We start from the raw sequence: 27,095 nt of genomic DNA, 5'->3' as shown, positions 1-27,095 counted from the left end.
TCTTCCTCGTCAACTCCATCTTCTTCCTCCAAAAGAACTGCCCCCCACAGCTATGTGTGGTGACACGATGATCGCCTCTCGTTGCCCAGGGACTAATCCGACTCCCCAATAGCAGCAGGAGGGTGAAGCCCTGCCGTTAGACAAAGCGATCCCCCCAGGCCAAGGAGCCGGGTACCCTGGGCACCTCCTAGCCAAGGCCAAGGCAGCAACTGGTAGATCACTGCACCTGATCTTAGCCAAAAGGCCGAGAAGCGATAACCAGAATTGGTTTCAAACTACGGAGCCACCCAAGGATCCTGAAAAGTCCATTTGTGGAGATGAGCTCCTGGACTCCCGTTAAGAAGACATATTGTCAACCTCTAGATCCCTTACATGCCTGCACTTTTCGGCTTGCTGCTGCTGCAATCCACGCGTTTTAGATCTGCATAACTCCACCTCTTTAAACACAGCACCTTCACCCCCTGCTGTTCCCACCCGCCTCAACACCGTTGGAAGGGAGGAGAACCAATTAAGGCGGGGGGTGGGGTGGAACGAGCAGCTGTCTACCCTTAGCAGGAGGGCTCCTGATTACATACCTCTCCTGCTGCTGCTGCTGCTGGCTGTCCAGCAGCAGACTGAAGGTGGCTGCTGCTGTGCACAGGTATATAAAGGCTCAGAGCCTATTATGACACGCGCAGCCAGCGTTCCATTGCCACATTCCATCTACTGCAGGCAGGATACCTGGCTGGCTGAATGTCGCTGAGAAGCTCACAGAGACCGCCATAAGCAACAGTTTAACAGAATGCCACAGACTAATCAACCAAACTTTTTGGGTTGGGTTCTCTTTTATAGTCTGCAGGCATTAAATGAAAGAAGTCAGTGTTCCAGCAGAAGGAGACAACGTTTCAGAAAAGGCATTGTAGCAAACCAAAAAAGAAATTTTAAGCGCAGCAGAGTAACCAGCGCACATACCTGTTAGCTCAGGTGAGTTTAAAAGGCTGCTGTTGATAACAAGGGCATTTGCTAAATAGATGGTGTGTGTGCAACAATATACTGAAAGGTCAATTATATTGTGCAGCTTATCTCACCACCTGTAGTTATTTAGGTGAAAGCTCCAAAATGCTTGCCTAATATGTCTGTTTATCCAAAAGGAAGTAAAAAGGGAGAGCTAGAAAGATAGCATTGCATCACATTACATGGCAATGCAATGCACAGTTGCTGAAGTTGAACCAAAATGAGCTTGTAATCTGGCTTCTGCAACTTTGAACATGAAAAATCCAATGAGGAGAAGAAAAGCAAAGCCAAAGAGTCCATCCCAAAATCCGACAAACAAGCAAAATGAACAAAAAACATTGAATTCAATTCTTTCTGATTTTAGAAACTGCATTAAAGAAGGGGTGCACCGGTCCTGGAGATACTGCAATACCAGGTCAATGCGTGGAGTGGACAGAGCAAGCTCTTTTTCCATCTCCCTGTTCTAAAAATCCATTTAATATATGGTCCCCAGATAGGGGACGTATCAGATATTAAACTGATAAGAACAGATACTACACTTGATCTTAGCCAAAAGGCCGAGAAGCGATAACCAGAATTGGTTTCAAACTACGGAGCCACCCAAGGATCCTGAAAAGTCCATTTGTGGAGATGAGCTCCTGGACTCCCGTTAAGAAGACATGTTGTCAACCTCTAGATCCCTTACATGCCTGCACTTTTCGGCTTGCTGCTGCTGCAATCCACGCGTTTTAGATCTGCATAACTCCACCTCTTTAAACACAGCACCTTCACCCCCTGCTGTTCCCACCCGCCTCAACACCGTTGGAAGGGAGGAGAACCAATTAAGGCGGGGGGTGGGGTGGAACGAGCAGCTGTCTACCCTTAGCAGGAGGGCTCCTGATTACATACCTCTCCTGCTGCTGCTGCTGCTGGCTGTCCAGCAGCAGACTGAAGGTGGCTGCTGCTGTGCACAGGTATATAAAGGCTCAGAGCCTATTATGACACGCGCAGCCAGCGTTCCATTGCCACATTCCATCTACTGCAGGCAGGATACCTGGCTGGCTGAATGTCGCTGAGAAGCTCACAGAGACCGCCATAAGCAACAGTTTAACAGAATGCCACAGACTAATCAACCAAACTTTTTGGGTTGGGTTCTCTTTTATAGTCTGCAGGCATTAAATGAAAGAAGTCAGTGTTCCAGCAGAAGGAGACAACGTTTCAGAAAAGGCATTGTAGCAAACCAAAAAAGAAATTTTAAGCGCAGCAGAGTAACCAGCGCACATACCTGTTAGCTCAGGTGAGTTTAAAAGGCTGCTGTTGATAACAAGGGCATTTGCTAAATAGATGGTGTGTGTGCAACAATATACTGAAAGGTCAATTATATTGTGCAGCTTATCTCACCACCTGTAGTTATTTAGGTGAAAGCTCCAAAATGCTTGCCTAATATGTCTGTTTATCCAAAAGGAAGTAAAAAGGGAGAGCTAGAAAGATAGCATTGCATCACATTACATGGCAATGCAATGCACAGTTGCTGAAGTTGAACCAAAATGAGCTTGTAATCTGGCTTCTGCAACTTTGAACATGAAAAATCCAATGAGGAGAAGAAAAGCAAAGCCAAAGAGTCCATCCCAAAATCCGACAAACAAGCAAAATGAACAAAAAACATTGAATTCAATTCTTTCTGATTTTAGAAACTGCATTAAAGAAGGGGTGCACCGGTCCTGGAGATACTGCAATACCAGGTCAATGCGTGGAGTGGACAGAGCAAGCTCTTTTTCCATCTCCCTGTTCTAAAAATCCATTTAATATATGGTCCCCAGATAGGGGACGTATCAGATATTAAACTGATAAGAACAGATACTACACTTGATCTTAGCCAAAAGGCCGAGAAGCGATAACCAGAATTGGTTTCAAACTACGGAGCCACCCAAGGATCCTGAAAAGTCCATTTGTGGAGATGAGCTCCTGGACTCCCGTTAAGAAGACATGTTGTCAACCTCTAGATCCCTTACATGCCTGCACTTTTCGGCTTGCTGCTGCTGCAATCCACGCGTTTTAGATCTGCATAACTCCACCTCTTTAAACACAGCACCTTCACCCCCTGCTGTTCCCACCCGCCTCAACACCGTTGGAAGGGAGGAGAACCAATTAAGGCGGGGGTGGGGTGGAACGAGCAGCTGTCTACCCTTAGCAGGAGGGCTCCTGATTACATACCTCTCCTGCTGCTGCTGCTGCTGGCTGTCCAGCAGCAGACTGAAGGTGGCTGCTGCTGTGCACAGGTATATAAAGGCTCAGAGCCTATTATGACACGCGCAGCCAGCGTTCCATTGCCACATTCCATCTACTGCAGGCAGGATACCTGGCTGGCTGAATGTCGCTGAGAAGCTCACAGAGACCGCCATAAGCAACAGTTTAACAGAATGCCACAGACTAATCAACCAAACTTTTTGGGTTGGGTTCTCTTTTATAGTCTGCAGGCATTAAATGAAAGAAGTCAGTGTTCCAGCAGAAGGAGACAACGTTTCAGAAAAGGCATTGTAGCAAACCAAAAAAGAAATTTTAAGCGCAGCAGAGTAACCAGCGCACATACCTGTTAGCTCAGGTGAGTTTAAAAGGCTGCTGTTGATAACAAGGGCATTTGCTAAATAGATGGTGTGTGTGCAACAATATACTGAAAGGTCAATTATATTGTGCAGCTTATCTCACCACCTGTAGTTATTTAGGTGAAAGCTCCAAAATGCTTGCCTAATATGTCTGTTTATCCAAAAGGAAGTAAAAAGGGAGAGCTAGAAAGATAGCATTGCATCACATTACATGGCAATGCAATGCACAGTTGCTGAAGTTGAACCAAAATGAGCTTGTAATCTGGCTTCTGCAACTTTGAACATGAAAAATCCAATGAGGAGAAGAAAAGCAAAGCCAAAGAGTCCATCCCAAAATCCGACAAACAAGCAAAATGAACAAAAAACATTGAATTCAATTCTTTCTGATTTTAGAAACTGCATTAAAGAAGGGGTGCACCGGTCCTGGAGATACTGCAATACCAGGTCAATGCGTGGAGTGGACAGAGCAAGCTCTTTTTCCATCTCCCTGTTCTAAAAATCCATTTAATATATGGTCCCCAGATAGGGGACGTATCAGATATTAAACTAATAAGAACAGATACTACACTTGATCTTAGCCAAAAGGCCGAGAAGCGATAACCAGAATTGGTTTCAAACTACGGAGCCACCCAAGGATCCTGAAAAGTCCATTTGTGGAGATGAGCTCCTGGACTCCCGTTAAGAAGACATGTTGTCAACCTCTAGATCCCTTACATGCCTGCACTTTTCGGCTTGCTGCTGCTGCAATCCACGCGTTTTAGATCTGCATAACTCCACCTCTTTAAACACAGCACCTTCACCCCCTGCTGTTCCCACCCGCCTCAACACCGTTGGAAGGGAGGAGAACCAATTAAGGCAGGGGGTGGGGTGGAACGAGCAGCTGTCTACCCTTAGCAGGAGGGCTCCTGATTACATACCTCTCCTGCTGCTGCTGCTGCTGGCTGTCCAGCAGCAGACTGAAGGTGGCTGCTGCTGTGCACAGGTATATAAAGGCTCAGAGCCTATTATGACACGCGCAGCCAGCGTTCCATTGCCACATTCCATCTACTGCAGGCAGGATACCTGGCTGGCTGAATGTCGCTGAGAAGCTCACAGAGACCGCCATAAGCAACAGTTTAACAGAATGCCACAGACTAATCAACCAAACTTTTTGGGTTGGGTTCTCTTTTATAGTCTGCAGGCATTAAATGAAAGAAGTCAGTGTTCCAGCAGAAGGAGACAACGTTTCAGAAAAGGCATTGTAGCAAACCAAAAAAGAAATTTTAAGCGCAGCAGAGTAACCAGTGCACATACCTGTTAGCTCAGGTGAGTTTAAAAGGCTGCTGTTGATAACAAGGGCATTTGCTAAATAGATGGTGTGTGTGCAACAATATACTGAAAGGTCAATTATATTGTGCAGCTTATCTCACCACCTGTAGTTATTTAGGTGAAAGCTCCAAAATGCTTGCCTAATATGTCTGTTTATCCAAAAGGAAGTAAAAAGGGAGAGCTAGAAAGATAGCATTGCATCACATTACATGGCAATGCAATGCACAGTTGCTGAAGTTGAACCAAAATGAGCTTGTAATCTGGCTTCTGCAACTTTGAACATGAAAAATCCAATGAGGAGAAGAAAAGCAAAGCCAAAGAGTCCATCCCAAAATCCGACAAACAAGCAAAATGAACAAAAAACATTGAATTCAATTCTTTCTGATTTTAGAAACTGCATTAAAGAAGGGGTGCACCGGTCCTGGAGATACTGCAATACCAGGTCAATGCGTGGAGTGGACAGAGCAAGCTCTTTTTCCATCTCCCTGTTCTAAAAATCCATTTAATATATGGTCCCCAGATAGGGGACGTATCAGATATTAAACTGATAAGAACAGATACTACACTTGATCTTAGCCAAAAGGCCGAGAAGCGATAACCAGAATTGGTTTCAAACTACGGAGCCACCCAAGGATCCTGAAAAGTCCATTTGTGGAGATGAGCTCCTGGACTCCCGTTAAGAAGACATGTTGTCAACCTCTAGATCCCTTACATGCCTGCACTTTTCGGCTTGCTGCTGCTGCAATCCACGCGTTTTAGATCTGCATAACTCCACCTCTTTAAACACAGCACCTTCACCCCCTGCTGTTCCCACCCGCCTCAACACCGTTGGAAGGGAGGAGAACCAATTAAGGCGGGGGGTGGGGTGGAACGAGCAGCTGTCTACCCTTAGCAGGAGGGCTCCTGATTACATACCTCTCCTGCTGCTGCTGCTGCTGGCTGTCCAGCAGCAGACTGAAGGTGGCTGCTGCTGTGCACAGGTATATAAAGGCTCAGAGCCTATTATGACATGCGCAGCCAGCGTTCCATTGCCACATTCCATCTACTGCAGGCAGGATACCTGGCTGGCTGAATGTCGCTGAGAAGCTCACAGAGACCGCCATAAGCAACAGTTTAACAGAATGCCACAGACTAATCAACCAAACTTTTTGGGTTGGGTTCTCTTTTATAGTCTGCAGGCATTAAATGAAAGAAGTCAGTGTTCCAGCAGAAGGAGACAACGTTTCAGAAAAGGCATTGTAGCAAACCAAAAAAGAAATTTTAAGCGCAGCAGAGTAACCAGCGCACATACCTGTTAGCTCAGGTGAGTTTAAAAGGCTGCTGTTGATAACAAGGGCATTTGCTAAATAGATGGTGTGTGTGCAACAATATACTGAAAGGTCAATTATATTGTGCAGCTTATCTCACCACCTGTAGTTATTTAGGTGAAAGCTCCAAAATGCTTGCCTAATATGTCTGTTTATCCAAAAGGAAGTAAAAAGGGAGAGCTAGAAAGATAGCATTGCATCACATTACATGGCAATGCAATGCACAGTTGCTGAAGTTGAACCAAAATGAGCTTGTAATCTGGCTTCTGCAACTTTGAACATGAAAAATCCAATGAGGAGAAGAAAAGCAAAGCCAAAGAGTCCATCCCCAAATCCGCCAAACAAGCAAAATGAACAAAAAACATTGAATTCAATTCTTTCTGATTTTAGAAACTGCATTAAAGAAGGGGTGCACCGGTCCTGGAGATACTGCAATACCAGGTCAATGCGTGGAGTGGACAGAGCAAGCTCTTTTTCCATCTCCCTGTTCTAAAAATCCATTTAATATATGGTCCCCAGATAGGGGACGTATCAGATATTAAACTGATAAGAACAGATACTACACTTGATCTTAGCCAAAAGGCCGAGAAGCGATAACCAGAATTGGTTTCAAACTACGGAGCCACCCAAGGATCCTGAAAAGTCCATTTGTGGAGATGAGCTCCTGGACTCCCGTTAAGAAGACATGTTGTCAACCTCTAGATCCCTTACATGCCTGCACTTTTCGGCTTGCTGCTGCTGCAATCCACGCGTTTTAGATCTGCATAACTCCACCTCTTTAAACACAGCACCTTCACCCCCTGCTGTTCCCACCCGCCTCAACACCGTTGGAAGGGAGGAGAACCAATTAAGGCGGGGGGTGGGGTGGAACGAGCAGCTGTCTACCCTTAGCAGGAGGGCTCCTGATTACATACCTCTCCTGCTGCTGCTGCTGCTGGCTGTCCAGCAGCAGACTGAAGGTGGCTGCTGCTGTGCACAGGTATATAAAGGCTCAGAGCCTATTATGACACGCGCAGCCAGCGTTCCATTGCCACATTCCATCTACTGCAGGCAGGATACCTGGCTGGCTGAATGTCGCTGAGAAGCTCACAGAGACCGCCATAAGCAACAGTTTAACAGAATGCCACAGACTAATCAACCAAACTTTTTGGGTTGGGTTCTCTTTTATAGTCTGCAGGCATTAAATGAAAAAAGTCAGTGTTCCAGCAGAAGGAGACAACGTTTCAGAAAAGGCATTGTAGCAAACCAAAAAAGAAATTTTAAGCGCAGCAGAGTAACCAGCGCACATACCTGTTAGCTCAGGTGAGTTTAAAAGGCTGCTGTTGATAACAAGGGCATTTGCTAAATAGATGGTGTGTGTGCAACAATATACTGAAAGGTCAATTATATTGTGCAGCTTATCTCACCACCTGTAGTTATTTAGGTGAAAGCTCCAAATTGCTTGCCTAATATGTCTGTTTATCCAAAAGGAAGTAAAAAGGGAGAGCTAGAAAGATAGCATTGCATCACATTACATGGCAATGCAATGCACAGTTGCTGAAGTTGAACCAAAATGAGCTTGTAATCTGGCTTCTGCAACTTTGAACATGAAAAATCCAATGAGGAGAAGAAAAGCAAAGCCAAAGAGTCCATCCCAAAATCCGACAAACAAGCAAAATGAACAAAAAACATTGAATTCAATTCTTTCTGATTTTAGAAACTGCATTAAAGAAGGGGTGCACCGGTCCTGGAGATACTGCAATACCAGGTCAATGCGTGGAGTGGACAGAGCAAGCTCTTTTTCCATCTCCCTGTTCTAAAAATCCATTTAATATATGGTCCCCAGATAGGGGACGTATCAGATATTAAACTGATAAGAACAGATACTACACTTGATCTTAGCCAAAAGGCCGAGAAGCGATAACCAGAATTGGTTTCAAACTACGGAGCCACCCAAGGATCCTGAAAAGTCCATTTGTGGAGATGAGCTCCTGGACTCCCGTTAAGAAGACATGTTGTCAACCTCTAGATCCCTTACATGCCTGCACTTTTCGGCTTGCTGCTGCTGCAATCCACGCGTTTTAGATCTGCATAACTCCACCTCTTTAAACACAGCACCTTCACCCCCTGCTGTTCCCACCCGCCTCAACACCGTTGGAAGGGAGGAGAACCAATTAAGGCGGGGGGTGGGGTGGAACGAGCAGCTGTCTACCCTTAGCAGGAGGGCTCCTGATTACATACCTCTCCTGCTGCTGCTGCTGCTGGCTGTCCAGCAGCAGACTGAAGGTGGCTGTTGCTGTGCACAGGTATATAAAGGCTCAGAGCCTATTATGACACGCGCAGCCAGCGTTCCATTGCCACATTCCATCTACTGCAGGCAGGATACCTGGCTGGCTGAATGTCGCTGAGAAGCTCACAGAGACCGCCATAAGCAACAGTTTAACAGAATGCCACAGACTAATCAACCAAACTTTTTGGGTTGGGTTCTCTTTTATAGTCTGCAGGCATTAAATGAAAGAAGTCAGTGTTCCAGCAGAAGGAGACAACGTTTCAGAAAAGGCATTGTAGCAAACCAAAAAAGAAATTTTAAGCGCAGCAGAGTAACCAGCGCACATACCTGTTAGCTCAGGTGAGTTTAAAAGGCTGCTGTTGATAACAAGGGCATTTGCTAAATAGATGGTGTGTGTGCAACAATATACTGAAAGGTCAATTATATTGTGCAGCTTATCTCACCACCTGTAGTTATTTAGGTGAAAGCTCCAAAATGCTTGCCTAATATGTCTGTTTATCCAAAAGGAAGTAAAAAGGGAGAGCTAGAAAGATAGCATTGCATCACATTACATGGCAATGCAATGCACAGTTGCTGAAGTTGAACCAAAATAAGCTTGTAATCTGGCTTCTGCAACTTTGAACATGAAAAATCCAATGAGGAGAAGAAAAGCAAAGCCAAAGAGTCCATCCCAAAATCCGACAAACAAGCAAAATGAACAAAAAACATTGAATTCAATTCTTTCTGATTTTAGAAACTGCATTAAAGAAGGGGTGCACCGGTCCTGGAGATACGGCAATACCAGGTCAATGCGTGGAGTGGACAGAGCAAGCTCTTTTTCCATCTCCCTGTTCTAAAAATCCATTTAATATATGGTCCCCAGATAGGGGACGTATCAGATATTAAACTGATAAGAACAGATACTACACTTGATCTTAGCCAAAAGGCCGAGAAGCGATAACCAGAATTGGTTTCAAACTACGGAGCCACCCAAGGATCCTGAAAAGTCCATTTGTGGAGATGAGCTCCTGGACTCCCGTTAAGAAGACATGTTGTCAACCTCTAGATCCCTTACATGCCTGCACTTTTCGGCTTGCTGCTGCTGCAATCCACGCGTTTTAGATCTGCATAACTCCACCTCTTTAAACACAGCACCTTCACCCCCTGCTGTTCCCACCCGCCTCAACACCGTTGGAAGGGAGGAGAACCAATTAAGGCGGGGGGTGGGGTGGAACGAGCAGCTGTCTACCCTTAGCAGGAGGGCTCCTGATTACATACCTCTCCTGCTGCTGCTGCTGCTGGCTGTCCAGCAGCAGACTGAAGGTGGCTGCTGCTGTGCACAGGTATATAAAGGCTCAGAGCCTATTATGACACGCGCAGCCAGCGTTCCATTGCCACATTCCATCTACTGCAGGCAGGATACCTGGCTGGCTGAATGTCGCTGAGAAGCTCACAGAGACCGCCATAAGCAACAGTTTAACAGAATGCCACAGACTAATCAACCAAACTTTTTGGGTTGGGTTCTCTTTTATAGTCTGCAGGCATTAAATGAAAGAAGTCAGTGTTCCAGCAGAAGGAGACAACGTTTCAGAAAAGGCATTGTAGCAAACCAAAAAAGAAATTTTAAGCGCAGCAGAGTAACCAGCGCACATACCTGTTAGCTCAGGTGAGTTTAAAAGGCTGCTGTTGATAACAAGGGCATTTGCTAAATAGATGGTGTGTGTGCAACAATATACTGAAAGGTCAATTATATTGTGCAGCTTATCTCACCACCTGTAGTTATTTAGGTGAAAGCTCCAAAATGCTTGCCTAATATGTCTGTTTATCCAAAAGGAAGTAAAAAGGGAGAGCTAGAAAGATAGCATTGCATCACATTACATGGCAATGCAATGCACAGTTGCTGAAGTTGAACCAAAATGAGCTTGTAATCTGGCTTCTGCAACTTTGAACATGAAAAATCCAATGAGGAGAAGAAAAGCAAAGCCAAAGAGTCCATCCCAAAATCCGACAAACAAGCAAAATGAACAAAAAACATTGAATTCAATTCTTTCTGATTTTAGAAACTGCATTAAAGAAGGGGTGCACCGGTCCTGGAGATACTGCAATACCAGGTCAATGCGTGGAGTGGACAGAGCAAGCTCTTTTTCCATCTCCCTGTTCTAAAAATCCATTTAATATATGGTCCCCAGATAGGGGACGTATCAGATATTAAACTGATAAGAACAGATACTACACTTGATCTTAGCCAAAAGGCCGAGAAGCGATAACCAGAATTGGTTTCAAACTACGGAGCCACCCAAGGATCCTGAAAAGTCCATTTGTGGAGATGAGCTCCTGGACTCCCGTTAAGAAGACATGTTGTCAACCTCTAGATCCCTTACATGCCTGCACTTTTCGGCTTGCTGCTGCTGCAATCCACGCGTTTTAGATCTGCATAACTCCACCTCTTTAAACACAGCACCTTCACCCCCTGCTGTTCCCACCCGCCTCAACACCGTTGGAAGGGAGGAGAACCAATTAAGGCGGGGGGTGGGGTGGAACGAGCAGCTGTCTACCCTTAGCAGGAGGGCTGCTGATTACATACCTCTCCTGCTGCTGCTGCTGCTGGCTGTCCAGCAGCAGACTGAAGGTGGCTGCTGCTGTGCACAGGTATATAAAGGCTCAGAGCCTATTATGACACGCGCAGCCAGCGTTCCATTGCCACATTCCATCTACTGCAGGCAGGATACCTGGCTGGCTGAATGTCGCTGAGAAGCTCACAGAGACCGCCATAAGCAACAGTTTAACAGAATGCCACAGACTAATCAACCAAACTTTTTGGGTTGGGTTCTCTTTTATAGTCTGCAGGCATTAAATGAAAGAAGTCAGTGTTCCAGCAGAAGGAGACAACGTTTCAGAAAAGGCATTGTAGCAAACCAAAAAAGAAATTTTAAGCGCAGCAGAGTAACCAGCGCACATACCTGTTAGCTCAGGTGAGTTTAAAAGGCTGCTGTTGATAACAAGGGCATTTGCTAAATAGATGGTGTGTGTGCAACAATATACTGAAAGGTCAATTATATTGTGCAGCTTATCTCACCACCTGTAGTTATTTAGGTGAAAGCTCCAAAATGCTTGCCTAATATGTCTGTTTATCCAAAAGGAAGTAAAAAGGGAGAGCTAGAAAGATAGCATTGCATCACATTACATGGCAATGCAATGCACAGTTGCTGAAGTTGAACCAAAATGAGCTTGTAATCTGGCTTCTGCAACTTTGAACATGAAAAATCCAATGAGGAGAAGAAAAGCAAAGCCAAAGAGTCCATCCCAAAATCTGACAAACAAGCAAAATGAACAAAAAACATTGAATTCAATTCTTTCTGATTTTAGAAACTGCATTAAAGAAGGGGTGCACCGGTCCTGGAGATACTGCAATACCAGGTCAATGCGTGGAGTGGACAGAGCAAGCTCTTTTTCCATCTCCCTGTTCTAAAAATCCATTTAATATATGGTCCCCAGATAGGGGACGTATCAGATATTAAACTGATAAGAACAGATACTACACTTGATCTTAGCCAAAAGGCCGAGAAGCGATAACCAGAATTGGTTTCAAACTACGGAGCCCCCCAAGGATCCTGAAAAGTCCATTTGTGGAGATGAGCTCCTGGACTCCCGTTAAGAAGACATGTTGTCAACCTCTAGATCCCTTACATGCCTGCACTTTTCGGCTTGCTGCTGCTGCAATCCACGCGTTTTAGATCTGCATAACTCCACCTCTTTAAACACAGCACCTTCACCCCCTGCTGTTCCCACCCGCCTCAACACCGTTGGAAGGGAGGAGAACCAATTAAGGCGGGGGGTGGGGTGGAACGAGCAGCTGTCTACCCTTAGCAGGAGGGCTCCTGATTACATACCTCTCCTGCTGCTGCTGCTGCTGGCTGTCCAGCAGCAGACTGAAGGTGGCTGCTGCTGTGCACAGGTATATAAAGGCTCAGAGCCTATTATGACACGCGCAGCCAGCGTTCCATTGCCACATTCCATCTACTGCAGGCAGGATACCTGGCTGGCTGAATGTCGCTGAGAAGCTCACAGAGACCGCCATAAGCAACAGTTTAACAGAATGCCACAGACTAATCAACCAAACTTTTTGGGTTGGGTTCTCTTTTATAGTCTGCAGGCATTAAATGAAAGAAGTCAGTGTTCCAGCAGAAGGAGACAACGTTTCAGAAAAGGCATTGTAGCAAACCAAAAAAGAAATTTTAAGCGCAGCAGAGTAACCAGCGCACATACCTGTTAGCTCAGGTGAGTTTAAAAGGCTGCTGTTGATAACAAGGGCATTTGCTAAATAGATGGTGTGTGTGCAACAATATACTGAAAGGTCAATTATATTGTGCAGCTTATCTCACCACCTGTAGTTATTTAGGTGAAAGCTCCAAAATGCTTGCCTAATATGTCTGTTTATCCAAAAGGAAGTAAAAAGGGAGAGCTAGAAAGATAGCATTGCATCACATTACATGGCAATGCAATGCACAGTTGCTGAAGTTGAACCAAAATGAGCTTGTAATCTGGCTTCTGCAACTTTGAACATGAAAAATCCAATGAGGAGAAGAAAAGCAAAGCCAAAGAGTCCATCCCAAAATCCGACAAACAAGCAAAATGAACAAAAAACATTGAATTCAATTCTTTCTGATTTTAGAAACTGCATTAAAGAAGGGGTGCACCGGTCCTGGAGATACTGCAATACCAGGTCAATGCGTGGAGTGGACAGAGCAAGCTCTTTTTCCATCTCCCTGTTCTAAAAATCCATTTAATATATGGTCCCCAGATAGGGGACGTATCAGATATTAAACTGATAAGAACAGATACTACACTTGATCTTAGCCAAAAGGCCGAGAAGCGATAACCAAAATTGGTTTCAAACTACGGAGCCACCCAAGGATCCTGAAAAGTCCATTTGTGGAGATGAGCTCCTGGACTCCCGTTAAGAAGACATGTTGTCAACCTCTAGATCCCTTACATGCCTGCACTTTTCGGCTTGCTGCTGCTGCAATCCACGCGTTTTAGATCTGCATAACTCCACCTCTTTAAACACAGCACCTTCACCCCCTGCTGTTCCCACCCGCCTCAACACCGTTGGAAGGGAGGAGAACCAATTAAGGCGGGGGGTGGGGTGGAACGAGCAGCTGTCTACCCTTAGCAGGAGGGCTCCTGATTACATACCTCTCCTGCTGCTGCTGCTGGCTGTCCAGCAGCAGACTGAAGGTGGCTGCTGCTGTGCACAGGTATATAAAGGCTCAGAGCCTATTATGACACGCGCAGCCAGCGTTCCATTGCCACATTCCATCTACTGCAGGCAGGATACCTGGCTGGCTGAATGTCGCTGAGAAGCTCACAGAGACCGCCATAAGCAACAGTTTAACAGAATGCCACAGACTAATCAACCAAACTTTTTGGGTTGGGTTCTCTTTTATAGTCTGCAGGCATTAAATGAAAGAAGTCAGTGTTCCAGCAGAAGGAGACAACGTTTCAGAAAAGGCATTGTAGCAAACCAAAAAAGAAATTTTAAGCGCAGCAGAGTAACCAGCGCACATACCTGTTAGCTCAGGTGAGTTTAAAAGGCTGCTGTTGATAACAAGGGCATTTGCTAAATAGATGGTGTGTGTGCAACAATATACTGAAAGGTCAATTATATTGTGCAGCTTATCTCACCACCTGTAGTTATTTAGGTGAAAGCTCCAAAATGCTTGCCTAATATGTCTGTTTATCCAAAAGGAAGTAAAAAGGGAGAGCTAGAAAGATAGCATTGCATCACATTACATGGCAATGCAATGCACAGTTGCTGAAGTTGAACCAAAATGAGCTTGTAATCTGGCTTCTGCAACTTTGAACATGAAAAATCCAATGAGGAGAAGAAAAGCAAAGCCAAAGAGTCCATCCCAAAATCCGACAAACAAGCAAAATGAACAAAAAACATTGAATTCAATTCTTTCTGATTTTAGAAACTGCATTAAAGAAGGGGTGCACCGGTCCTGGAGATACTGCAATACCAGGTCAATGCGTGGAGTGGACAGAGCAAGCTCTTTTTCCATCTCCCTGTTCTAAAAATCCATTTAATATATGGTCCCCAGATAGGGGACGTATCAGATATTAAACTGATAAGAACAGATTTTTTTTTTTTTTTTTTTCCACTCAGATTACAAGTCCCATATTTACCATTTCATGCTTTGCAATGATTTCCAAATGGTATTAGGTTGTTATCCATCATTGTGGGTCATATATCCATTTTTCCAATCTTATTTTATATATATACGTTTATATTATCACAATACAGTTATTCCATATTCTTTACATCACAACATTACAATCTTTACCATTACGATTTAAGGCAACATTCCTCTCTTCAGGCCATATGCTGCCAAGGCATTCAAAAGCCTTCCATCCAGAAACCGACCATCCCAAGCTTCTTCTACCTCTTTAGCCAACGACTGAGGTATTCTGTAAGTTGAAAAAAAACGATGCATATCGCTATAAATGTTATTCCACACTTTGCGCCTTAGACTAGCCTGACTCCCCCCTTCACAACTCTTTAGCATTTTCAACACTTCTTGTCTCTCCTCCATCTCCCTCATATTTTTTTCTGAAACATCCTTTGCTTTACTAGAGTCCTTCCCAGATGACAAAACTCCTTCAATTTCTTCTCTGGCTTCACATGCGACATCCTCTCTTTCTTCTTCACTAGTTTCTTCACCCTCCTCCTCCTCTTCCATATTACTTACAGCACCTTCCTTTTCATCCTGACTGGAGGACTCACTTTCCTCCTGATCTTCTGACTCCCTATCCACCTCCACTTCTTCTTCCAAGCTAGTATTTTCAATCTCAACGTCTGTGATATCACTCTCAGTATCTTCTTCCATATGATCACCTTCTTTTCTTATATCTCTTATTTGTTCCTCCTTCTTTTGAGATATGTTCTCTTCCGTTTCATCATGGGGGGCAGCTTCAGACTCTTCTTCTTTTCCATCTTCCTTGTCAACTGACTTCTCCTCCCTTTTATTGACAGGACAGCAATCATATAAATGACCACTGCCACCACATAGATTACATTTCTTACTTTTTTCACAATTCTCTGCCTTATGTCCCACTTCTTCACACTTGGCACACCACTGTAATGTACAGGAATCCTTTTCATGGCCATACTGTTTACAACGCCTACAAAACTTCGGCATACCTGTAAAGAACATATCTCCATTAACTGTCCCGATTTTGAATCTACTTGGTGGGAGTACCACAACACCATCCGAACTTTCCTTGAACTTGACCAGGAACCTCCACCTCGTGGTCCAAAAACCATATCGGTTAAACATTTTGCCAGCAGAACTCACTTTCTCACAGTACCGGGATAAAAAGGTCATGATCTCTTCTTCCAATATGAAAGGACTATACATCCTTATTACTATTAGCCTTTCCTTCCTAGGAAAATGCGACACAAAAAAAACACCTTCAAGTATCGAATCTTCCTTCACTAGATCCATTCTCTTCCAAAAGTCAGAAAAGATATCTTCTGAACAAAAAATAACATCATATATCCCTCTCTTCGGGAACTCCAACATAGACAAAACTTGTTCCATTTGAACTTCCAATAGTCCAAACAAAATCTTCTCTACCAAAAAAAACAAGCCAGACTTCTTCTTCTCTGGATCCAAAAAAATAAACCGCACTGCATTCTTCAATCTTGCAAAAACTGGGACCTCTTCACAGGTCAGCATATTTGGGCTTCTCCCGTCCATATCTTCACACCAAAGGTGGCAAAAATCCTCCTCGCCTACTTAAAAAAAGCAGGCAGGCTGATCGCCCCTCGTTGCACCGGGACTAATCCGGCTCCCCAGAAGCAGCAAGGGGGTGAAGCCGCACTGCTACATGCAGCGATCCCCCGAGGCCAAGGAGCCGGGTACCAAAGGCACCTCTCAGCCAAGACCAAGGCAGCAACCGGTAGATCACTGCACTTGATCTTAGCCAAAAGGCCGAGAAGCGATAACCAGAATTGGTTTCAAACTACGGAGCCACCCAAGGATCCTGAAAAGTCCATTTGTGGAGATGAGCTCCTGGACTCCCGTTAAGAAGACATGTTGTCAACCTCTAGATCCCTTACATGCCTGCACTTTTCGGCTTGCTGCTGCTGCAATCCACGCATTTTAGATCTGCATAACTCCACCTCTTTAAACACAGCACCTTCACCCCCTGCTGTTCCCACCCGCCTCAACACCGTTGGAAGGGAGGAGAACCAATTAAGGCGGGGGGTGGGGTGGAACGAGCAGCTGTCTACCCTTAGCAGGAGGGCTCCTGATTACATACCTCTCCTGCTGCTGCTGCTGCTGGCTGTCCAGCAGCAGACTGAAGGTGGCTGCTGCTGTGCACAGGTATATAAAGGCTCAGAGCCTATTATGACACGCGCAGCCAGCGTTCCATTGCCACATTCCATCTACTGCAGGCAGGATACCTGGCTGGCTGAATGTCGCTGAGAAGCTCACAGAGACCGCCATAAGCAACAGTTTAACAGAATGCCACAGACTAATCAACCAAACTTTTTGGGTTGGGTTCTCTTTTATAGTCTGCAGGCATTAAATGAAAGAAGTCAGTGTTCCAGCAGAAGGAGACAACGTTTCAGAAAAGGCATTGTAGCAAACCAAAAAAGAAATTTTAAGCGCAGCAGAGTAACCAGCGCACATACCTGTTAGCTCAGGTGAGTTTAAAAGGCTGCTGTTGATAACAAGGGCATTTGCTAAATAGATGGTGTGTGTGCAACAATATACTGAAAGGTCAATTATATTGTGCAGCATATCTCACCACCTGTAGTTATTTAGGTGAAAGCTCCAAAATGCTTGCCTAATATGTCTGTTTATCCAAAAGGAAGTAAAAAGGGAGAGCTAGAAAGATAGCATTGCATCACATTACATGGCAATGCAATGCACAGTTGCTGAAGTTGAACCAAAATGAGCTTGTAATCTGGCTTCTGCAACTTTGAACATGAAAAATCCAATGAGGAGAAGAAAAGCAAAGCCAAAGAGTCCATCCCAAAATCCGACAAACAAGCAAAATGAACAAAAAACATTGAATTCAATTCTTTCTGATTTTAGAAACTGCATTAAAGAAGGGGTGCACCGGTCCTGGAGATACTGCAATACCAGGTCAATGCGTGGAGTGGACAGAGCAAGCTCTTTTTCCATCTCCCTGTTCTAAAAATCCATTTAATATATGGTCCCCAGATAGGGGACGTATCAGATATTAAACTGATAAGAACAGATTTTTTTTTTTTTTTTTTTCCACTCAGATTACAAGTCCCATATTTACCATTTCATGCTTTGCAATGATTTCCAAATGGTATTAGGTTGTTATCCATCATTGTGGGTCATATATCCATTTTTCCAATCTTATTTTATATATATACGTTTATATTATCACAATACAGTTATTCCATATTCTTTACATCACAACATTACAATCTTTACCATTACGATTTAAGGCAACATTCCTCTCTTCAGGCCATATGCTGCCAAGGCATTCAAAAGCCTTCCATCCAGAAACCGACCATCCCAAGCTTCTTCTACCTCTTTAGCCAACGACTGAGGTATTCTGTAAGTTGAAAAAAAACGATGCATATCGCTATAAATGTTATTCCACACTTTGCGCCTTAGACTAGCCTGACTCCCCCCTTCACAACTCTTTAGCATTTTCAACACTTCTTGTCTCTCCTCCATCTCCCTCATATTTTTTTCTGAAACATCCTTTGCTTTACTAGAGTCCTTCCCAGATGACAAAACTCCTTCAATTTCTTCTCTGGCTTCACATGCGACATCCTCTCTTTCTTCTTCACTAGTTTCTTCACCCTCCTCCTCCTCTTCCATATTACTTACAGCACCTTCCTTTTCATCCTGACTGGAGGACTCACTTTCCTCCTGATCTTCTGACTCCCTATCCACCTCCACTTCTTCTTCCAAGCTAGTATTTTCAATCTCAACGTCTGTGATATCACTCTCAGTATCTTCTTCCATATGATCACCTTCTTTTCTTATATCTCTTATTTGTTCCTCCTTCTTTTGAGATATGTTCTCTTCCGTTTCATCATGGGGGGCAGCTTCAGACTCTTCTTCTTTTCCATCTTCCTTGTCAACTGACTTCTCCTCCCTTTTATTGACAGGACAGCAATCATATAAATGACCACTGCCACCACATAGATTACATTTCTTACTTTTTTCACAATTCTCTGCCTTATGTCCCACTTCTTCACACTTGGCACACCACTGTAATGTACAGGAATCCTTTTCATGGCCATACTGTTTACAACGCCTACAAAACTTCGGCATACCTGTAAAGAACATATCTCCATTAACTGTCCCGATTTTGAATCTACTTGGTGGGAGTACCACAACACCATCCGAACTTTCCTTGAACTTGACCAGGAACCTCCACCTCGTGGTCCAAAAACCATATCGGTTAAACATTTTGCCAGCAGAACTCACTTTCTCACAGTACCGGGATAAAAAGGTCATGATCTCTTCTTCCAATATGAAAGGACTATACATCCTTATTACTATTAGCCTTTCCTTCCTAGGAAAATGCGACACAAAAAAAACACCTTCAAGTATCGAATCTTCCTTCACTAGATCCATTCTCTTCCAAAAGTCAGAAAAGATATCTTCTGAACAAAAAATAACATCATATATCCCTCTCTTCGGGAACTCCAACATAGACAAAACTTGTTCCATTTGAACTTCCAATAGTCCAAACAAAATCTTCTCTACCAAAAAAAACAAGCCAGACTTCTTCTTCTCTGGATCCAAAAAAATAAACCGCACTGCATTCTTCAATCTTGCAAAAACTGGGACCTCTTCACAGGTCAGCATATTTGGGCTTCTCCCGTCCATATCTTCACACCAAAGGTGGCAAAAATCCTCCTCGCCTACTTAAAAAAAGCAGGCAGGCTGATCGCCCCTCGTTGCCCCGGGACTAATCCGGCTCCCCAAAAGCAGCAAGGGGGTGAAGCCGCACTGCTACATGCAGCGATCCCCCGAGGCCAAGGAGCCGGGTACCAAAGGCACCTCTCAGCCAAGACCAAGGCAGCAACCGGTAGATCACTGCACTTGATCTTAGCCAAAAGGCCGAGAAGCGATAACCAGAATTGGTTTCAAACTACAGAGCCACCCAAGGATCCTGAAAAGTCCATTTGTGGAGATGAGCTCCTGGACTCCCGTTAAGAAGACATGTTGTCAACCTCTAGATCCCTTACATGCCTGCACTTTTCGGCTTGCTGCTGCTGCAATCCACGCATTTTAGATCTGCATAACTCCACCTCTTTAAACACAGCACCTTCACCCCCTGCTGTTCCCACCCGCCTCAACACCGTTGGAAGGGAGGAGAACCAATTAAGGCGGGGGGTGGGGTGGAACGAGCAGCTGTCTACCCTTAGCAGGAGGGCTCCTGATTACATACCTCTCCTGCTGCTGCTGCTGCTGGCTGTCCAGCAGCAGACTGAAGGTGGCTGCTGCTGTGCACAGGTATATAAAGGCTCAGAGCCTATTATGACACGCGCAGCCAGCGTTCCATTGCCACATTCCATCTACTGCAGGCAGGATACCTGGCTGGCTGAATGTCGCTGAGAAGCTCACAGAGACCGCCATAAGCAACAGTTTAACAGAATGCCACAGACTAATCAACCAAACTTTTTGGGTTGGGTTCTCTTTTATAGTCTGCAGGCATTAAATGAAAGAAGTCAGTGTTCCAGCAGAAGGAGACAACGTTTCAGAAAAGGCATTGTAGCAAACCAAAAAAGAAATTTTAAGCGCAGCAGAGTAACCAGCGCACATACCTGTTAGCTCAGGTGAGTTTAAAAGGCTGCTGTTGATAACAAGGGCATTTGCTAAATAGATGGTGTGTGTGCAACAATATACTGAAAGGTCAATTATATTGTGCAGCTTATCTCACCACCTGTAGTTATTTAGGTGAAAGCTCCAAAATGCTTGCCTAATATGTCTGTTTATCCAAAAGGAAGTAAAAAGGGAGAGCTAGAAAGATAGCATTGCATCACATTACATGGCAATGCAATGCACAGTTGCTGAAGTTGAACCAAAATGAGCTTGTAATCTGGCTTCTGCAACTTTGAACATGAAAAATCCAATGAGGAGAAGAAAAGCAAAGCCAAAGAGTCCATCCCAAAATCCGACAAACAAGCAAAATGAACAAAAAACATTGAATTCAATTCTTTCTGATTTTAGAAACTGCATTAAAGAAGGGGTGCACCGGTCCTGGAGATACTGCAATACCAGGTCAATGCGTGGAGTGGACAGAGCAAGCTCTTTTTCCATCTCCCTGTTCTAAAAATCCATTTAATATATGGTCCCCAGATAGGGGACGTATCAGATATTAAACTGATAAGAACAGATACTACACTTGATCTTAGCCAAAAGGCCGAGAAGCGATAACCAGAATTGGTTTCAAACTACGGAGCCACCCAAGGATCCTGAAAAGTCCATTTGTGGAGATGAGCTCCTGGACTCCCGTTAAGAAGACATGTTGTCAACCTCTAGATCCCTTACATGCCTGCACTTTTCGGCTTGCTGCTGCTGCAATCCACGCGTTTTAGATCTGCATAACTCCACCTCTTTAAACACAGCACCTTCACCCCCTGCTGTTCCCACCCGCCTCAACACCGTTGGAAGGGAGGAGAACCAATTAAGGCGGGGGTGGGGTGGAACGAGCAGCTGTCTACCCTTAGCAGGAAGGCTCCTGATTACATACCTCTCCTGCTGCTGCTGCTGCTGGCTGTCCAGCAGCAGACTGAAGGTGGCTGCTGCTGTGCACAGGTATATAAAGGCTCAGAGCCTATTATGACACGCGCAGCCAGCGTTCCATTGCCACATTCCATCTACTGCAGGCAGGATACCTGGCTGGCTGAATGTCGCTGAGAAGCTCACAGAGACCGCCATAAGCAACAGTTTAACAGAATGCCACAGACTAATCAACCAAACTTTTTGGGTTGGGTTCTCTTTTATAGTCTGCAGGCATTAAATGAAAGAAGTCAGTGTTCCAGCAGAAGGAGACAACGTTTCAGAAAAGGCATTGTAGCAAACCAAAAAAGAAATTTTAAGCGCAGCAGAGTAACCAGCGCACATACCTGTTAGCTCAGGTGAGTTTAAAAGGCTGCTGTTGATAACAAGGGCATTTGCTAAATAGATGGTGTGTGTGCAACAATATACTGAAAGGTCAATTATATTGTGCAGCTTATCTCACCACCTGTAGTTATTTAGGTGAAAGCTCCAAAATGCTTGCCTAATATGTCTGTTTATCCAAAAGGAAGTAAAAAGGGAGAGCTAGAAAGATAGCATTGCATCACATTACATGGCAATGCAATGCACAGTTGCTGAAGTTGAACCAAAATGAGCTTGTAATCTGGCTTCTGCAACTTTGAACATGAAAAATCCAATGAGGAGAAGAAAAGCAAAGCCAAAGAGTCCATCCCAAAATCCGACAAACAAGCAAAATGAACAAAAAACATTGAATTCAATTCTTTCTGATTTTAGAAACTGCATTAAAGAAGGGGTGCACCGGTCCTGGAGATACTGCAATACCAGGTCAATGCGTGGAGTGGACAGAGCAAGCTCTTTTTCCATCTCCCTGTTCTAAAAATCCATTTAATATATGGTCCCCAGATAGGGGACGTATCAGATATTAAACTGATAAGAACAGATACTACACTTGATCTTAGCCAAAAGGCCGAGAAGCGATAACCAGAATTGGTTTCAAACTACGGAGCCACCCAAGGATCCTGAAAAGTCCATTTGTGGAGATGAGCTCCTGGACTCCCGTTAAGAAGACATGTTGTCAACCTCTAGATCCCTTACATGCCTGCACTTTTCGGCTTGCTGCTGCTGCAATCCACGCGTTTTAGATCTGCATAACTCCACCTCTTTAAACACAGCACCTTCACCCCCTGCTGTTCCCACCCGCCTCAACACCGTTGGAAGGGAGGAGAACCAATTAAGGCGGGGGGTGGGGTGGAACGAGCAGCTGTCTACCCTTAGCAGGAGGGCTCCTGATTACATACCTCTCCTGCTGCTGCTGCTGCTGGCTGTCCAGCAGCAGACTGAAGGTGGCTGCTGCTGTGCACAGGTATATAAAGGCTCAGAGCCTATTATGACATGCGCAGCCAGCGTTCCATTGCCACATTCCATCTACTGCAGGCAGGATACCTGGCTGGCTGAATGTCGCTGAGAAGCTCACAGAGACCGCCATAAGCAACAGTTTAACAGAATGCCACAGAATAATCAACCAAACTTTTTGGGTTGGGTTCTCTTTTATAGTCTGCAGGCATTAAATGAAAGAAGTCAGTGTTCCAGCAGAAGGAGACAACGTTTCAGAAAAGGCATTGTAGCAAACCAAAAAAGAAATTTTAAGCGCAGCAGAGTAACCAGCGCACATACCTGTTAGCTCAGGTGAGTTTAAAAGGCTGCTGTTGATAACAAGGGCATTTGCTAAATAGATGGTGTGTGTGCAACAATATACTGAAAGGTCAATTATATTGTGCAGCTTATTTCACCACCTGTAGTTATTTAGGTGAAAGCTCCAAAATGCTTGCCTAATATGTCTGTTTATCCAAAAGGAAGTAAAAAGGGAGAGCTAGAAAGATAGCATTGCATCACATTACATGGCAATGCAATGCACAGTTGCTGAAGTTGAACCAAAATGAGCTTGTAATCTGGCTTCTGCAACTTTGAACATGAAAAATCCAATGAGGAGAAGAAAAGCAAAGCCAAAGAGTCCATCCCAAAATCCGACAAACAAGCAAAATGAACAAAAAACATTGAATTCAATTCTTTCTGATTTTAGAAACTGCATTAAAGAAGGGGTGAACCGGGCCTGGAGATACTGCAATACCAGGTCAATGCGTGGAGTGGACAGAGCAAGCTCTTTTTCCATCTCCCTGTTCTAAAAATCCATTTAATATATGGTCCCCAGATAGGGGACGTATCAGATATTAAACTGATAAGAACAGATACTACACTTGATCTTAGCCAAAAGGCCGAGAAGCGATAACCAGAATTGGTTTCAAACTACGGAGCCACCCAAGGATCCTGAAAAGTCCATTTGTGGAGATGAGCTCCTGGACTCCCGTTAAGAAGACATGTTGTCAACCTCTAGATCCCTTACATGCCTGCACTTTTCGGCTTGCTGCTGCTGCAATCCACGCGTTTTAGATCTGCATAACTCCACCTCTTTAAACACAGCACCTTCACCCCCTGCTGTTCCCACCCGCCTCAACACCGTTGGAAGGGAGGAGAACCAATTAAGGCGGGGGGTGGGGTGGAACGAGCAGCTGTCTACCCTTAGCAGGAGGGCTCCTGATTACATACCTCTCCTGCTGCTGCTGCTGCTGGCTGTCCAGCAGCAGACTGAAGGTGGCTGCTGCTGTGCACAGGTATATAAAGGCTCAGAGCCTATTATGACACGCGCAGCCAGCGTTCCATTGCCACATTCCATCTACTGCAGGCAGGATACCTGGCTGGCTGAATGTCGCTGAGAAGCTCACAGAGACCGCCATAAGCAACAGTTTAACAGAATGCCACAGACTAATCAACCAAACTTTTTGGGTTGGGTTCTCTTTTATAGTCTGCAGGCATTAAATGAAAGAAGTCAGTGTTCCAGCAGAAGGAGACAACGTTTCAGAAAAGGCATTGTAGCAAACCAAAAAAGAAATTTTAAGCGCAGCAGAGTAACCAGCGCACATACCTGTTAGCTCAGGTGAGTTTAACCCCTTAATAACATCTGACGTACTAATACGCGTCTGTGCCCTGGGACTTAAGAGCCAGACCCGTATTAGTACGTCATCGCGATCGCGCCCGCACACAGGCTGTGTGGGCGCGATCGCCGCCGGGTGTCAGCTGATTGTCACAGCTGACACCCGGTACTATGTGCAGGGAGCGGTCACGCACCGCTCCCAGCACATTAACCCCCGCGATGCTGCGATCGAAGTCGATCGAAGTCGATCGCGGCATTGCGGGGGCAAGGGGAGGTGATCGGCGATACTCACCTCCTCTTCCGGCTTCCAGCGCAGTCTGCAAAGGCTTCCCGGGTGTTGCCATGACGACCCGATGTCGTCATGACAACATCCGGGTCACCAGAGAGCAGGAAGATTGCTTGGACATGCGCAGTGCATCTCCAAGCAATCTTCACACTGTGCATTTCTGACAGCTTGCATGGCATAGGGATGGTGCTCCATTCCTGTGCCATGCAGGCGATCAGAAAAAAAAAAGTGAAAGTCCCAGAGTGGGACAAAGTAATAAAGTGTATAAACTGTGTGAAAGTGGAAAAAAAAAAAAAAAAAATGTGCAAAAATATTATAAAAAAATAAAAAAATTAATACACCAAAAATAAAAATATAATGTACCCATCAATAAATATTATTATAAAAAAAATAAAAAAAAAACAATAAAAGTACACATATTTGGTATCGCCGCGTCCGGAATAACCTGACTTATAAAACTGTCCCACTAGTTAACCCCTTCAGTGAACACGGTAAAAAAAAAAAAAAAAAAACCAAGCAAAAAACAATGCTTTATCACCATACCGCCAAACAAAAAGTGGAATAACACGCGATCAAAAAGACGCATATAAATAAAAATGATACCGCTGAAAACGTCATCTCATCCCGCAAAAAACAAGCCGCCATATAGCTCCATCAGCCGAAAAATAAAAAAGTTATAGCTCTCAGAATAAAGCGATACTAAAAAATATTTTTTTCTATAAAATAGCTTTTATTGTGTATAAGCGCCAAAACATAGAAAAATGATACAAATGTGGTACCGCTGTAAACGTACTGACCCGAAGAGTAAAGCTGCCTCATCAATTTTACCACACGCGGAACAGAATAAAAAAAAAAAAAAAACAATTCCTGAATTGTTGGTTTTTGTTTATTCTGCCTCCCAAAAATCGGAATAGAAAGCGATCAAAAAATGTCACGTGCCTGAAAATGGCACCAATAATAACGTCAAGTCATCCTGCAAAAAACGAGCCGTCACATGACTGTCTGCCAAAATCTGGAAAAATTATAGCTCTCAAAATATGGCGATGCAAAAACTAGATTTTACAAAAAATGCGTCTTTTAGTGTGTGACAGCTGTCAGTCATAAAAACCCCATATGATTCTGGCATTGCTGTAATCACACCGACCCGAAGAATAAAGTCGTCTAATCACTTATACCGCGCAAGGAACGGCGTCAAAAATAAACTCTTGAGTTAGGATTGGGCTAGGGTTAGGGCTGGGTTTGGGGCTAGGGCTGTGCTGGGGCTAGGGTTGTGCTGGGGCTAGGGTTGTGCTGGGGCTAGGGTTGTGCTGGGGCTAGGGTTGTGCTGGGGCTAGGGTTGTGCTAGGGTTAGGGCTGGGGTTGGGATTTTTTTCAAAAGTAAGAAAAAAAGATGACGATATGGCGACTAGTGTTGAGAGCAAGTGCTCGCTACTTGAGTTTGCATCGGGTGCTCTGGTATGCATTTAGTATCGTGGGTATTTGAGTGACATGCTCGAGTCTCTGCCCCATATGCTTCGCGGCCAAAAAACTTTATGGGGATTGCCTGCCATGCACGAGCGATCCCCGCATGTTTTTTTTTGGGTGTCTAATAACCGTGAAACATGCGGAGCAGGGACTCGAGCATGTCACTCGAGCACACGCTGTACATGGTGCATACCTGAGTACCCGATGCAAACTCAAGTAGCGAGCACTTGCGCTCAAGAATAATGAAAACTTATTCAATATGATGACCTAATGTAAACAAATAATGTGCCGTACCTCTGGGTTCAAAATGTTCACTATACACCTTAATAAAATCTTTGAGGGGTATAGTTTCCAAAATGGGGACAATTGTGGGGGAGCTCCACTGTTTAGGCACATCACGGGCTCTCCAAACGCGACATGGTGTCCGCTAACAAATTGAATGGAAAATCGGCTCAAATTGTTAGCGGACGCCATGTTGCGTTTGGAGAGCCCCTGTGTGTCCAAACATTGGAGCTCCCCCACAAGTGACCCCATTTTGGAAACTAGACCCCCCAAGGCACCTATCTAGATGCATAGTGAGCACTTAGAACCCCCATGTGCTTCACAAATTGATTCGTAAAAATGAAAAAGTGAAAATAAAACACTTTTTCATTTTTATGAATCAATTTGTGAAGCACCTGGGGTTCCAAGTGCTCACTATGAATCTAGATAGGTGCCTTGGGGGGTCTAGTTTCCAAAATGGGGTCACTTGTGGGGGAGCTCCAATGTTTGGGCACACAGGGACTCTCTAAATGCAACATGGTATCCGCTAACAAATTGAATGGAAAATCGGCTCAAATTGTTAGCGGACACCACATTGCGTTTGGAGAGCCCCTCTGTGCCCAAACTTTGGAGCTCCCCCACAAGTGACCCCATTTTGGAAACTAGACCCCCCAAGGCACCTTTCTAGATGCATAGTGAGCACTTGGAACCCCCAGGTGCTTCACAAATTGATTCGTAAAAATGAAAAAGTGAAAAAAAAAACACTTTTTCATTTTTATGAATCAATTTGTGAAGCACCTGGGGTTCCAAGTGCTCACTATGAATCTAGATAGGTGCCTTGGGGGGTCTAGTTTCCAAAATGGGGTCACTTGTGGGGGAGC

General features: G+C 44.6%; 15 non-coding genes across 15 annotated transcripts; all 15 read right to left on the bottom strand.

Annotated features, from left to right (window-relative positions):
• Positions 1-1,371: 1,371 nt before the first annotated feature.
• Positions 1,372-1,562, bottom strand: LOC141221085 (U2 spliceosomal RNA). Its single transcript, XR_012289162.1, has one exon. It is a non-coding gene; the product is annotated as a U2 spliceosomal RNA (small nuclear RNA).
• Positions 1,563-2,677: 1,115 nt separating this feature from the next.
• On the bottom strand, positions 2,678-2,868 carry LOC141221084 (U2 spliceosomal RNA). Its single transcript, XR_012289161.1, has one exon. It is a non-coding gene; the product is annotated as a U2 spliceosomal RNA (small nuclear RNA).
• A 1,114-nt stretch (positions 2,869-3,982) lies between these two features.
• LOC141221017 (U2 spliceosomal RNA) lies at positions 3,983-4,173 on the bottom strand. The gene has a single exon (XR_012289111.1). It is a non-coding gene; the product is annotated as a U2 spliceosomal RNA (small nuclear RNA).
• A 1,115-nt stretch (positions 4,174-5,288) lies between these two features.
• LOC141221083 (U2 spliceosomal RNA) lies at positions 5,289-5,479 on the bottom strand. The gene has a single exon (XR_012289160.1). It is a non-coding gene; the product is annotated as a U2 spliceosomal RNA (small nuclear RNA).
• Positions 5,480-6,594: 1,115 nt separating this feature from the next.
• On the bottom strand, positions 6,595-6,785 carry LOC141221082 (U2 spliceosomal RNA). Its single transcript, XR_012289159.1, has one exon. It is a non-coding gene; the product is annotated as a U2 spliceosomal RNA (small nuclear RNA).
• A 1,115-nt stretch (positions 6,786-7,900) lies between these two features.
• Positions 7,901-8,091, bottom strand: LOC141221081 (U2 spliceosomal RNA). The gene has a single exon (XR_012289158.1). It is a non-coding gene; the product is annotated as a U2 spliceosomal RNA (small nuclear RNA).
• A 1,115-nt stretch (positions 8,092-9,206) lies between these two features.
• On the bottom strand, positions 9,207-9,397 carry LOC141221018 (U2 spliceosomal RNA). The gene has a single exon (XR_012289112.1). It is a non-coding gene; the product is annotated as a U2 spliceosomal RNA (small nuclear RNA).
• Positions 9,398-10,512: 1,115 nt separating this feature from the next.
• On the bottom strand, positions 10,513-10,703 carry LOC141221079 (U2 spliceosomal RNA). The gene has a single exon (XR_012289156.1). It is a non-coding gene; the product is annotated as a U2 spliceosomal RNA (small nuclear RNA).
• A 1,115-nt stretch (positions 10,704-11,818) lies between these two features.
• On the bottom strand, positions 11,819-12,009 carry LOC141221078 (U2 spliceosomal RNA). The gene has a single exon (XR_012289155.1). It is a non-coding gene; the product is annotated as a U2 spliceosomal RNA (small nuclear RNA).
• Positions 12,010-13,124: 1,115 nt separating this feature from the next.
• LOC141221077 (U2 spliceosomal RNA) lies at positions 13,125-13,315 on the bottom strand. The gene has a single exon (XR_012289154.1). It is a non-coding gene; the product is annotated as a U2 spliceosomal RNA (small nuclear RNA).
• A 1,112-nt stretch (positions 13,316-14,427) lies between these two features.
• On the bottom strand, positions 14,428-14,609 carry LOC141221052 (U2 spliceosomal RNA). Its single transcript, XR_012289140.1, has one exon. It is a non-coding gene; the product is annotated as a U2 spliceosomal RNA (small nuclear RNA).
• A 2,953-nt stretch (positions 14,610-17,562) lies between these two features.
• Positions 17,563-17,744, bottom strand: LOC141221051 (U2 spliceosomal RNA). Its single transcript, XR_012289139.1, has one exon. It is a non-coding gene; the product is annotated as a U2 spliceosomal RNA (small nuclear RNA).
• A 2,953-nt stretch (positions 17,745-20,697) lies between these two features.
• LOC141221076 (U2 spliceosomal RNA) lies at positions 20,698-20,888 on the bottom strand. The gene has a single exon (XR_012289153.1). It is a non-coding gene; the product is annotated as a U2 spliceosomal RNA (small nuclear RNA).
• A 1,114-nt stretch (positions 20,889-22,002) lies between these two features.
• On the bottom strand, positions 22,003-22,193 carry LOC141221074 (U2 spliceosomal RNA). The gene has a single exon (XR_012289152.1). It is a non-coding gene; the product is annotated as a U2 spliceosomal RNA (small nuclear RNA).
• A 1,115-nt stretch (positions 22,194-23,308) lies between these two features.
• On the bottom strand, positions 23,309-23,499 carry LOC141221023 (U2 spliceosomal RNA). The gene has a single exon (XR_012289117.1). It is a non-coding gene; the product is annotated as a U2 spliceosomal RNA (small nuclear RNA).
• Between the last annotated feature and the right edge of the window lie 3,596 nt (positions 23,500-27,095).

This window comes from Phyllobates terribilis, unplaced genomic scaffold (genome assembly GCF_046119375.1).
Source record: "Phyllobates terribilis strain yellow unplaced genomic scaffold, ASM4611937v1 Scaffold_311__1_contigs__length_2239622, whole genome shotgun sequence".
Lineage (NCBI taxonomy): Eukaryota > Metazoa > Chordata > Amphibia > Anura > Dendrobatidae > Phyllobates > Phyllobates terribilis.
The sequence above is the reverse complement of the archived record's forward strand: the minus strand, read 5'-3'. Positions and strand labels throughout refer to the sequence as shown.